The sequence below is a fragment of the Cibotium barometz genome, chromosome 8 (genome assembly GCF_041138505.1).
Source record: "Cibotium barometz isolate CiBa-2024 chromosome 8, ASM4113850v1, whole genome shotgun sequence".
Classification (NCBI taxonomy): domain Eukaryota; kingdom Viridiplantae; phylum Streptophyta; class Polypodiopsida; order Cyatheales; family Cibotiaceae; genus Cibotium; species Cibotium barometz.
Window position 1 is genome coordinate 57,478,475 of NC_141053.1, and position 12,734 is coordinate 57,491,208.

The window sequence follows — 12,734 nt, forward strand, 5'->3', positions numbered from 1 at the left end:
CCCAGAATCAGTTGGATCTTAAGGGAAAGAGTTGTCCTCTAGTTTGCGAGATAAGGACATCTCGCATTTTTTAAGTGGGGTAGGATGTAAGATTCCTCCCTCCAGCTTTTGAGGTATGCAGGTGTAAGAACCTCCCCTTTTGATCTTATACTTATTCCCCTCTGAAATAAAAAAAGATCCTGTTTTACCCTGTTTTGGCCTGGAGAGAGAAAATGTCTAGAGGGAGGTGATTCGAAATTGAGATATTTTTGGATATAAAAATCCTCCTAGTTTCTAAAATAGTTTTCCTTGAAACAGAAATTAAAAAAGAACTTTCCAATGCGCAATTGGAATTAATTGAAAATAGGTATAAAGGACCTACGCCTAAGGGTCCAGATTTTCAAAAATTTTTGGATTATGGTCCAATAAAGGTCCATTTATGGTTTCTAAATGTCTTCGAATCCCTCCATTGTCTATGTCTCTCTGCTGCCATTTGTCCAAAGTTTGTCTTCGTCTTTGCTTTTGGGCTAGAATAAAAGCAAGCTTGACTTTGGAGCTAGCAACTTTTCTTTTAGCATGCAGCCTCTGTAGTATGCCTCGGTAAAACCATAGGAAGACTTCCTTTAGACTATTTGCCTTTTGACTCCCTCCGTAGTGTTGTGTGTGTCTGAAAAATGCATTACGTGCCATGTAGTGAGACTTCTCCATGCCTTGGGTAGACCAAATTGTTGGGCATCCATACTTTTGACAAAATAGGGAAGGTGGTTGTAGATGATATGCTATTTTCACAGAGACATAAGAATGCATAGTAAGTTATAAAAAAAAAGAGGATCACACTTAAGTAAAAGAAGAAGACAGAACTTTACCATGTAGTGAGTTATATTGCAGGCTGTCCATGCGTCTTTCATTGACTTCCCAAAATGTTTAATTGCCTCTTCAAAGTTCTTGTAATCACTCTTTGTCCATGTTACATTGTCACAGAACATGAAGAGTTGATCAAGAGACCTCCACACCTCTGCCTTCACATTTCGTGCTTCCCGATCTGCCTCATGATCTTTCACGGCATTATGGACTTGCTTCCACAATCCATAATTAATCCTTGAAACTGTTCTACCTTGCCTTACTTGCTTACTACTGTGTTTGGGTCAAGACAAGAATCTTCTTGCCTTAACACCACCAAAATAGAGGGCTTGATTGGTACTTCCTTGCCATTGGTAGACTTTTTAAAATCCTTTGTGATATGAACATCACCTCCATGCAGACCTATATCGGATAACACTTTTTCCAATGCTTGAAGAGCATCCTTTCTATTTTTTTCGGAACGGAGTTTCCAAGCAAATCCAATATACAAAAATACCAATTTCTCAATAATTCGACATAGACCATGCAATGTGCATATGTGAACATTACATAGTGGAATGTCAAGAATGGCCTTGAAGTCAGGGTCAACTTTATCTCTATTAGGTGCTCTCTTCCACCATTTGGAATCCATTACTTGAGCTGATTCTTTGTAGTAAAGACAAGGAGACTTTGAGTTGCCTCCTTTACTAACGTTATACATGCACTTAAGTGTTTTAAGATCCCCTGCCATGTGCCACTCTACTTGAAAATCACCTTTTCCTGCAACATGGAGATTCTCTCCTTGCACTTGTCTTTTAATTATTCTTGGTATTTCCGTGTGGTGAAACACCCAATCTAGTGTTTCATGGTCTTCTGTCTTCACCTGTGATTATAGAAAACAAAAGTCTTACTATAAAAGATTTGAAAACAATGACTAAAATCAAGTATGAAACAAAAAATGATCATACCTGGAACGAGCCTAACCACCATATGTGTTTCTCTGACTGCACACTAAAATACTTCGAACTCGCTTCAGTCAATGATGTATCAAGTGCTCCATTCATCAATGTAATAGTAATTCTTTCCATTTTCTTTTCCTTTACAACCTCACACTCATCCAGTTTGATAATAAATTTCAAAATGTCTTTGCACTCCTCAAATGTTATTCCATAAAACTCGACCATTCTTCTTTGAAGTTGTTGTAGATCTACAAATATATTGTTCCAAGGGTCATACACAGTGGTTCCTTTACCACCATGAAATATTTCTTCAATATGGATATATTGCCCAATAAACTCATCTATACTTTCATTCAAATGACCTCTTATCCTCCACACGGTTGCTGGATTTGGCAGCAAAACTCGTTTAATCCTTTGATCTTTCAAAGTTTAGGATATCGCATGGAAAATCGAACTATATCCCTTCCTGCTAACTCCACTAACATCAAGAGCCTCTTGGATTGTAGTGCCATCAACTTGATTATTGGATATAAAGTCCTCTACAACATTGTGTTTGATTGTTTTGTATTTTTTTTCTTCAATCAAACCTTTTGCTACACCACAAGAAAGTAATCCTTTCATTTGTTTAACAGGAAGAAGGTTGGGATCCATATTTTCTTTTGCAGGCTCCAATAGTTTCCTATAGTAACAACACAATATGCCTATATCATTCAACACCTCCATTCTTGTTTTGCGTTAATGGACAAAATTGATATAGTCATTTGAGAGCCTTTTTGAGTATATAAAATGAAAAATTTCAAACTAGCCTTGCTTCCTGAATTCTTCGCTTGCATCCACTAGTCCCAGCCTTCAAATTTGCAATGTTTTTAATCTTCCTGCTTCGTAGTCTGTCTCCAAGCACGGTTCTCTTTCTTCTTGCTCTTGTCAACTCTTTTTTACTCTTTGAATGCTCCTCGATTTCATTCTGCACAACTGTTGCTCCAATTTTACACGAATGGCTATCTCTTGCATCCTGGCCCCCTTTTCTTATAGGTGCATCATTTAAAATGTTTCTGCAAATGCAAACTGCGTTGAAATATAACCAAGAAGTCCATTTTGTCCATCGCCCACAAACCTCAGTAGTGTGGTTGGATTACCAAATGGAGGTGTAGAGTTTTTTACTAGACATTTTGGATATATGCTTCCATCGCACCATAAGTCAATATGTTGAAGCCCTTCTCTTCTCATATTTTCCCGTTGTTGAGCATTCAGCACCGTATCCTTTTGTCTTTTTTGTGCTAGAGCATATTGTTCTTCTAAGTCGATGTGAAGATGGTGTAATCGCTTCTTCTGAGATTGTGACTCACTAGTATCGGCCATTTTTTGTGCTTTTGAGGTTGCAAAGTTTGCTTGTCAATCTCATAGTCTTTTTGTAACATGAATCGTGGAAGTGTGGCGGTATCCATGTAAATATTTGAAAGTACAATCATCTAGTTCAGTGATGGATTCTTTATGAGAGGCTTGCACACGTCGTCAAAAGCGATGCGAAATCTTCAAGAAATTTAAAAAAACTAAGGAGATATTTAATGCAAAATCGTGTTAGTTAGACAAAAGATTATCTTATTCCTTTCTGAACTGACAGTTCTATAGTCCTTACTGACAGTTCTGAGCCACGTTTCTGTATTTTACTATTTTTGAGGTCTTTTAGGAGAGAAATAAATCAAAAAATAGTGAATTTCTTACAGGGCCCCAAAATGAGCTCCCTTTTTCCCTAATGCATACACATTCAATCCCGATTTACATCACATCACATCTATTCACATTACATCTCATTTCTAAGCAAGTTTTCAGTTTGATTTTCTTTTGAATACAAGGGTATTTCTTGAATCAGTATCCCCAAAATGTCTTGATCGGAATTCTGAATTTCAGTTTGATTTTCTTTTGAATACAAAAGTATTTCTTGAATCAGTATCCCCAAAAATTCTCGATCGAAATTTTGAATTTCATACCAGAATTCCTCGAATTCTATAACCTTGATCCATAGATCAATTCGAAGGGTCTCAAACTTAGTTTCAGATTTTGGCGAGAGTTTTGAGGGTATTGTTCTAAACTGGTCACACCTTCTTTCCTCGAAACTGACGAAAGAGTTTGGTATTGGTTATAGTCTGATTCCAGGCTCGAGTGGTCGAATAAGATTTTCCCTGAACTATCTTTCTCAAAAAGGTTTGGTAATTCAGTTACTATTTTACTGAATTTCTTTCTCAAAAAGGTTTGGTAATTCAGTTACTATTTTACTGAATTTCTTTTTTTGAATATTCACTTAACTGATTTCTAAAATAGTACGAATTCTAACGAGCAATAAATTAATCATTTATCTGAATCTCGATAGAATTCTTGAATTTTCTTTATGCAATCTGTGTGAATTTAAAACGATAGAAATTTCTCTCTTAGAGTATTTAATTATTCAAGTATCAAATACTCATAGAATTTAAACATGCAATTTAAGAGAATTCTAATTTTGATATGAAAATTCTTTATGCATCTATTTATGCGTAAAAATCAACTTCAATGGAAATAACACTTTTATAAAAAAAATCCTTTTATGAATCTATTTATGCATAAAATCAAATTTAATAAGAATAACACTTTTAAAATAAAAATAATTTCTTTATGCATCTATTTATCCATAAAAATCAATTTTTATAAGAATAACGTTTTTATAATATGAAATTCCTTTATGCATCTTTCTATGCATAGAAATCAAAGTTAATAGGAATAACACTTTTATAATTTAAAAAATTCCTTTGTGCATCTTTCTATGCATAGAAATCGAATTTAATAAGAATAATGCTTTTGTAATTAAAAAATTCCTTTATACATCTTTCTATGCATAGAAATCAAATTTAATAAGAATAACACTTTTATAATAAAAAATTTCTTTATGCATCTTTCTATGCCTAAAATCAAATTTAATAAGAATAACACTTTTGTAATAAAAAAATTCCTTTATGCATCTTTCTATGCATAGAAATCAAATTTAATAAGAATAACACTTTTATAATTAAAAAATTCCTTTATGCATCTTTCTATGCATAAAAATCAAATTTAATAATTAATATCAGTGATATCCATGCATATTCATAGATGAATATATACATGGAGTAATTAGAATATTTCTTTTAGATGCAAAAATGGTGGGAATTACTCTTTTGGAATAACATAAAAACAACTTTCTTTTTCCATAACAAATGGTGAAAAAATTTTGCCATAACCTCCTTTGTATGGCTGACCATTTCTCATTTTTATCATTCTTTATTTAACTTAAATTAACCCAAATTAGATTTATAGAACTCTAATCTACACAATTTTCTAAATTCAAGAGAGTAAACAATAAGAAGAGTTTAATTAATCCCTTAGTTAATCTTTCTAGGATTGAGAAAAGTTGGAATGTCAATCTTTCTAGGATTGAGAAAGGTTGGAATGTAAAGAGGAGAAGGGGGTGGCCTTTTTATCAAAGGCATAGCATTTGAATTTAATTCAACATTTGCAAAACATAAAAATTAAGAAAACCATAAATTTTTCATTGAACAAGTAAGAAAATTAGCTTACACGGAGCTTGTAAGCTCTCCTTTGGCTTGAGATATTGAGGGTTCTACTCTTGTTTGAAGCAAGAGTGGCCACCAATTCACTTTGGAGAGGATAAGGCCAAAAAAAATTGAATTATTAAAAAATTCAATGTAGATGGCTCAGGATAAGAGCAAAGTAACAGTGCGTAAACACCATTAAGATTTTACAAAGGGAGAGGCTTCTATTTATAGGAAAAAGTGAGCCTCTAACCAAGCAAACTGATTTTAGAATTTTTGAGATTAGTTTGGTCAATTTTTGACCATTTTCGGGTCAGTTCAGCTTACTTTTTGGATCTAGCTTTGAAATAGGAGAAAGGAAAGATGAAGATATCTCATTTTATTGATAAAAAATTGGGGGTAATGATGAGAAAAAGGTGCCTACTTCATGAGGGGAGATCCCCACACTGAGGTGTCAAAATTTAATTTTTTAATTCTTTTCTTTGGTCCTTAGTCCACTCTTCATCTTATGTGAGCATTTACTCATTTTTTTTGGGGGGGGGTTCTTTTATTCTTCAATTTATCTCCTCCCTATATTTGGATTAATCTTATTGGTCCATAGGAACCTTAATTGAACCATAATCCAAAAATTTCTGAAAATCTGGACCCTTAGGCTAAGGTCCTTTATACCTATTTTCAATTAATTCCAATTGCACATTGGAAAGTTATTTTTGAATTTCTATTTTAGGTGAAACTATTTTAGAAACTAGGATATCCAAAAATATCTCAATTTTGAATTACCTCCCTCTAGACATTTTCTCTCTCTAAGTCAAAACAAGGTAAAACAAGATCTTTCTTTTATTTAAGAGAGGGGAATAATTATAAGATCAGAAGGGGAGGTTTTTATTGTTGCCATATATATAGGTAATGATGTGTGTGAACATACTTAGGACGGTCGGGGCACTTTTTTCCTCTTTAGGAGGTTTTTTCCCCCGGCTTGTATATACGCCCATTCTTCTAGGGCTAACTTATCTTTTGTACATTGACACAATCTAATAAATTGTGTGTTGTGTGCATTCTTGCTTCTTCTTCTCCAAGCTTTGTGTGCTTTCCTGCAACCCTAATTCCAACAATTGGTATCAGAGCAGGCATCGACTCCTCGAGCTACGCCGCTAGCACCCTCCGACTCACGTTCTCCGATTGAGGTGAGCTTTCACGAGCGCTTTCAGGTCCCTATACTCTGCAAATAAGCCCATAGGGCTTGGCATTCTCAAGAATTGCATCTAAGGTCGTTTCGGGCTCCGTTTTTGCATTTCAAGTTCTGTACAGGTGTTTTCGTCATTTTGTGCAGAAATTTTTGACAGTGCAATTTTTTGCAAAATAGGCATACGTATTCTATTGTGGACCGTGCTACATAGCACGAGTTGTTTTCTGTTCAGTCTTTCAGGTAGCTTTTGCATCAATTTCAGTCAGTGGCCATGGCTGATAACAGCAATGATGTATTTCGCATGTTATCTGCTGATGACAAATTGGATGGAGACAGCAACTACCCACTTTGGGCATACATGATGCAGCATGTTTTGGTTGCAAAAGGAGTGTGGAACATTGTGAAGGGTATGGATGTACGTCCACGTTCGGTGGATGTGGGATCTGTTGAGGATGTTGCAGGTTCTAGTAGCTCTACTGTTGCTGCTGCTTTACCCACTGCTGAACAAGCTCGTTGGGATGGTAAAGATGCACAAGCTCATGCCTTGATTGCACTTTCTGTCAAACGTAACATCACTCCATATATTTGCTCAGCTAAAACAGCAAAACAGGCTTGGGATATTCTAGCTAGTTTGTATGGTCGTAAATAACGAGGCCAAAATCTCTTACTTGCGTAAAGAGCTAGAATCAAAGATTATGCAAGAAGATGATGACATGAATGTTTTTCTTGCTCAGATTAAAGATCTCAAGGAACAGTTGATTTTTGTAGGTGAGATTATTCCTGATCATTCTCTTGTGGAGACTGTTCTTGATGCTTTACTTGAGTCATATCAGACTTTTGCTTCCACATGGAGACTTGTATTATTGAGGACAGACCTGATGTTGTCAAGTATGATACTTTAGTCAACAAGCTCTTGCAAGAAGCGCAGTCCAGGCAAAACAAGGCTAGGCAGCGTGCAGTTGATTAGGCATTTGTTGCTGCCCAGCAGAGAAGAACTGGTAAGGCAGCCCCTTCCACTGTTTCTTCTCCTATTAGTAGGTCTGCAGCTTCTTGTCCTTCCACAGGTAGCAACAATAGGTCTTCTGAGAAGGCTCTTGATAAAGGGAAGAAAAAGATCAAGTGCAACTATTGTAAGGCAACTGATCATGTCATTAAGAATTGCCCTAAGCTAAAGGCTAAAGAGGCAAAGAAGAAAGAGTCAAATGTAGCCACAATAGGTGATGCTTCTACAAATGCAGATTCTGCAAATGTTGTGCAGGATACAGAATGGGCGTTTAGCGTGTATTGCCAGTATGACCCATTTGTACATGATGCATGTTTGGCACTTTCTGTTGACTCTCATGTTTGGTATTTTGACAGTGGTGCTACAAAGCACATTACCTCACATTGTGATATGTTCACTTGTCTTGAGGCTGTCTCTAATGGGAATACTGTCACATGTGCCAATAATGCTTCTTACCCACTGAAGGGCATTGGTAAAATTATGCTTACTGCTGCAAATGGCAGCGCTTTCACACTTTCAGATGCTTTGTATATGCCAGGGATAAAGAAGAATCTATTGTCTGTCTCTGCGCTTGCTAGACTTGGATTTGTAGTCAAATTTGTGGATGACAGATATATTGTTCATGATTTGACTTGTGGTGATACGATTATTGCATCTGGCACCTTGTTTCGTGGGCTGTATAGGCTCAATTCTTATGACAAGTGTGTGGAAGATTTAGCAAATGCAGTTTCTGATGAAAAGGCTGTTTCAGATGCAAAACTATGGCATGCTCGTTTTGGTCATCTGAACTTTGCTAGTTTGCTGCGTTTGCAGAAATTTGATATGGTTGCTTCATTGCCCCCTCTTGAGGCACCATTGAAACATGTTTGTGAAGGCTGTATTTTGGGCAAAATGCAGCGTTCTGCGTTTCCAAAGGATGGTTCTGTGTGGGCCACTCGCAAATTGCAACTTGTACATAGTGATGTATGTGGGCCTATGTAAAAACACTTGTACTTCGTGACTTTCATTGATGATTACTCAAGGCATGCATGGGTATATCCACTGAAGGCAAAGTCTGAAGTGTTTTTGTGCTTCAAACAGTTTTTGCTTATGGTTGAAAATGTATCCAATTGTACTGTGGGCACCCTCCGTTTTGATCAAGGGGGGAGTACATGTCTAAAGAGTTTGATGCATTTCTGGGGCTAGTCGTGGGATAAAACACCAATGTACAGTGCCATATACCCTCAGCAAAATGGTGTTGCTGAGAGGAAAAACAGGTCACTTATGGAGATGGCACGATGTATGGTCAAGGGCCAAGCTTTGCTACATGCGTTTTGGCTTGAGGCTGTCATGTGTGCTGCATATGTACTCAACAGGTGTCCCACTAAGGCCTTGCAATCTGTTACACTAAGGCCTTGCAATCTGTTACTCCATACGAAGCTTGGCATGGCAAGAAGCCTTCTATTGGTCACTTGCGTGTCTTTGGTTGCTTGGCCTATGCTTTAGTGCGTGTGCGCAATAACGTAGAAAATTGGATGATAAGGCTGTCAAATGCATTTTTGTTGGTTACAGTGCTGAGAGCAATGGTTACAGATTGTATCATCCGCAGTCAAAGCGTATCTTGATTAGTCGAGATGTTGTTTTTGTGGAAGATGCTATGCAGCCTTTATTATCATGTACCAAAGAGACAGGTCTGAGCTCACGGGATGTATTTGATACGTTGTTGCCTCTGTTTACAGGTGGGAATTCAAATGTAAGTCCTAATGAGGCAAATATTCAGCCTATGGATGCAGATTTCAAACGACATCATAGATCAGCCTATTTCTAATGCAGATTTACAGGATGTAATTTATGAGGATAGGGCTGAAAATGAGCAGGCTAGAGGTATGCCTAAATGGCTGGTGCAAACCTTGCGTGATAGTAAAATTGATGCACCTATGTCTAGTCGTACTCGTTCAGGTTTTCAGCATGCCTCTTATGCATCAGATTGTTATGCTTTGGCTGTGTCTAGTATGTGTGAAGAGGAAGAACCTCTTTCATTTGATGAGGCACAAAAATCAGAAAATTGGTTGGCTGCAATGCAAAGTGAATATGATGCTATAATGGAGAATGGTACATGGTCTTTGTGTGATTTGCCTATTGGTAAAAAGATCATTGGATATAAGTGGGTTTTTAAGTTGAAACAAAAGCCAGATGGCAGTGTTGATCGCTATAAGGCTAGACTTGTTGCAAAGGGTTATGCTCAAGAAAAGGGCATTGATTTTGATGAGACCTTTGCTCCCACTTGTCGTTTGACTACCATTCATAGCATTTGTGCATTGGCAACTCATAATGGTTGGAATGTACATCAGTTGGACATAAAGACTATGTTCTTGAATGGAGATTTGCATGAGGAGGTGTATGTATCGCAGCCTCGTGGTTTTGTTCAAAGAGGGCAGGAAAACAAAGTGTGCAGGTTGAAATAGGCTTTATATGGTTTAAAGCAAGCTCCACGAGCTTGGTATGAAAAGATACATGCATATTTGACTGCACATGGTTTTCAGAATAGTCCAACAGAAAGCACTTTGTATGTTAAACGTGTGGATGATGTACATCTAATCATTGCACTCTATGTCAATGACATGCTGCTCACAAGACCAAATGAGAGTCATATTGCTGATTTTAAGGCTGATTTGAATGCCTCTTTTGAGATGTCAAATTTGGGGCATTTGCATCATTATTTGGGGATACAATTTAAGCAGTGTGATGGAGGTATTGCTTTGTGTCAGACAAAGTATATTGAGACATTGTTGCAAAGATTTGGCCTTGAAGACTGCAAGCCTATTGCTACTCCAATGGAGACAAGTTTGAAGTTGAGTCTTCATGATGCTGGAGATCACTTTGATGTCACACTCTATCAGACAGCTGTTGGTTGCCTCATTTATGTATGCATTACGAGGCCAGACATTCAGCTTGTAGTCTCACAGGTAAGCAGGTTTATGCATAGCCTAGGGTCTCCGCATTGGAAGGTTGTTCAACGCATATTTTGCTACTTGAGTGGCACCATACATCTTGGGTTGTTTTATCCCAACAAGGGGGGATCGTTGCTGCCAAATTTACATGCTTTTTTGGACTCAGATTGGGCTGGTTGCTATGACACAAGAGTGTCCACAAGTGGTTTTTGTTTCATGCTCGGTAGCTCATGCATATCTTGGTTGAGCAAGAAGCAACCTACTATGGCCACTTCTAGTTGTGAAGCTGAGTACAGGACAGCTTTCACAGCTACGGTTGAGTGTGTGTGGCTCAGATGGCTTATGGGGCTGACTTGGGTGTTGGACAGGAGTCTACCATCTCTATCTACACTGACAATCAGAGCGCATTGGTAGTTGCAAGAAACCCAATTTTTCATGCTCGGACAAAGCACATTGAGGTGCATTATCACTATGTTAGGGAGAGACTCTCAGCAGTAGGAGAGATCAGCTTGGCCTATGTGCCAACATAGGACAACCTCGTCGATCTTTTCACAAAGGCGCTTCCACGAGAAGTTCGAAACTTTCTGCAAAGCTTTGGGCTTGCTCCCCTTTGTGGACTGATCTACTTCGGGCATGGCACTTGCCTATACATGAGTGCCAGATCTTGTTCACACCATTACTCCCAGGGGAAATTTGTTGCCATATATATAGGCAGTGATGTGTGTGAACACACTTAGGACCGCCGGGGTACTTTTTCCCTCTTTAGAAGGTTTTTTCCCCCGGCTTGTATATACGCCCATTCTTCTAGGGCTAACTTATCTTTTGTACATTGACACAATCTAATAAATTGTGTGTTATGTGCATTCTTGCTTCTTCTTCTCCAAGCTTTGTGTGCTTTCTTGCAACCCTAATTCCAACACTTATGATAAAAAACAGAAGCAAGAGACAGCACACACAAGAGAAGCAAACCCTAATCCATGACCATCAATCATAAAGAAGGAGAGAAGCCATAGTCACCATCTCTCTCACACACACAAAAGGGAACACAACCTAGTGTTATGTCCACACCACAAAGTAAACCTAATGTAATGTCCACACCACACATGACCAGCTGGACGCGGTCATAAACACACCACACGATATCTATCTACCATACTGTCACTCTGTCAGCACCCATGTGCTATCCTCCAGCTGTATACGAGCTTGACATTTCAACACTCCCCCTCAAGCTCGACATGTCCATCTCTAGGACTCCCAATCTAGTACGGAAATACTCAAACTTATCCTTACCAAGTGCTTTGGTAAAGATATCTGCAACCTGCTCATCTGTCTGCACATATGTCAAATCAACATGCCCATCTAGCACCTTCTCTCTGATGAAGTGATAGTGGACCTCAATATGTTTGGTCCTGGCATGATAAACTGGGTTGCTAGCAAGCTGAATACTACTCATGTTGTCACAATGAATGACAACTCTCATATCACTCTGTAACCTGACATCATCTAGCAACTTCTTCAACCACATAGCCTCACATGCAGCTATGGCTGCTCCATGATACTCTGCCTCTGTGGTAGATAAAGCAACTGTAGGTTGCTTTTTACTGCTCCAACTCACAGCTCCACTACCAAGGCTGAAAACATAGCCACTGGTAGATCTCCTGTCATATGCACTACCGGCCCAATCTGCATCTGTATATCCATAGACATGCATGTCTTTTCCTGCCTCATAGAAAAGACCATAATGCACGGTAGTTTTGACATATCTCAGAATCCGTCTCACAGCATCCAAGTGAGGTTTACGAGGACTCTGCATAAACTGACTTACCAAACCAACTGCATAACTGAGATCTGGCCTCGTAATGGTCATGTAGATAAGGCTTCCAACCATTTTCCTGTACATGGTGATATCATCAAGCTCATCACCCAAATCAGCCCTAAGCTTCATGTTTTGCTCTAATGGTGTCAACATTGGTTTGCATGTTGTCATACCATACTTTGCCAGCATGTCAATTGCATATTGCCTTTGCACCAACCATATACCCTGGCTTGTTCTAATCACCTCAATGCCAAGAAAGAACCTTAAATCTCCAAGGTCTTTCATATCAAACTCTTTGCATAAAGAGGCCTTAACCTCATCAATGCCTTTCCCACAATCACCTGTGATAATCAAATCATCAACATAAATGACTATCATCACGATACCATCATGTGTCTTCTTCACATAAAGTGAAGAATCTGCATTTCCAACCACAAATCCAATACTGACAAGATATC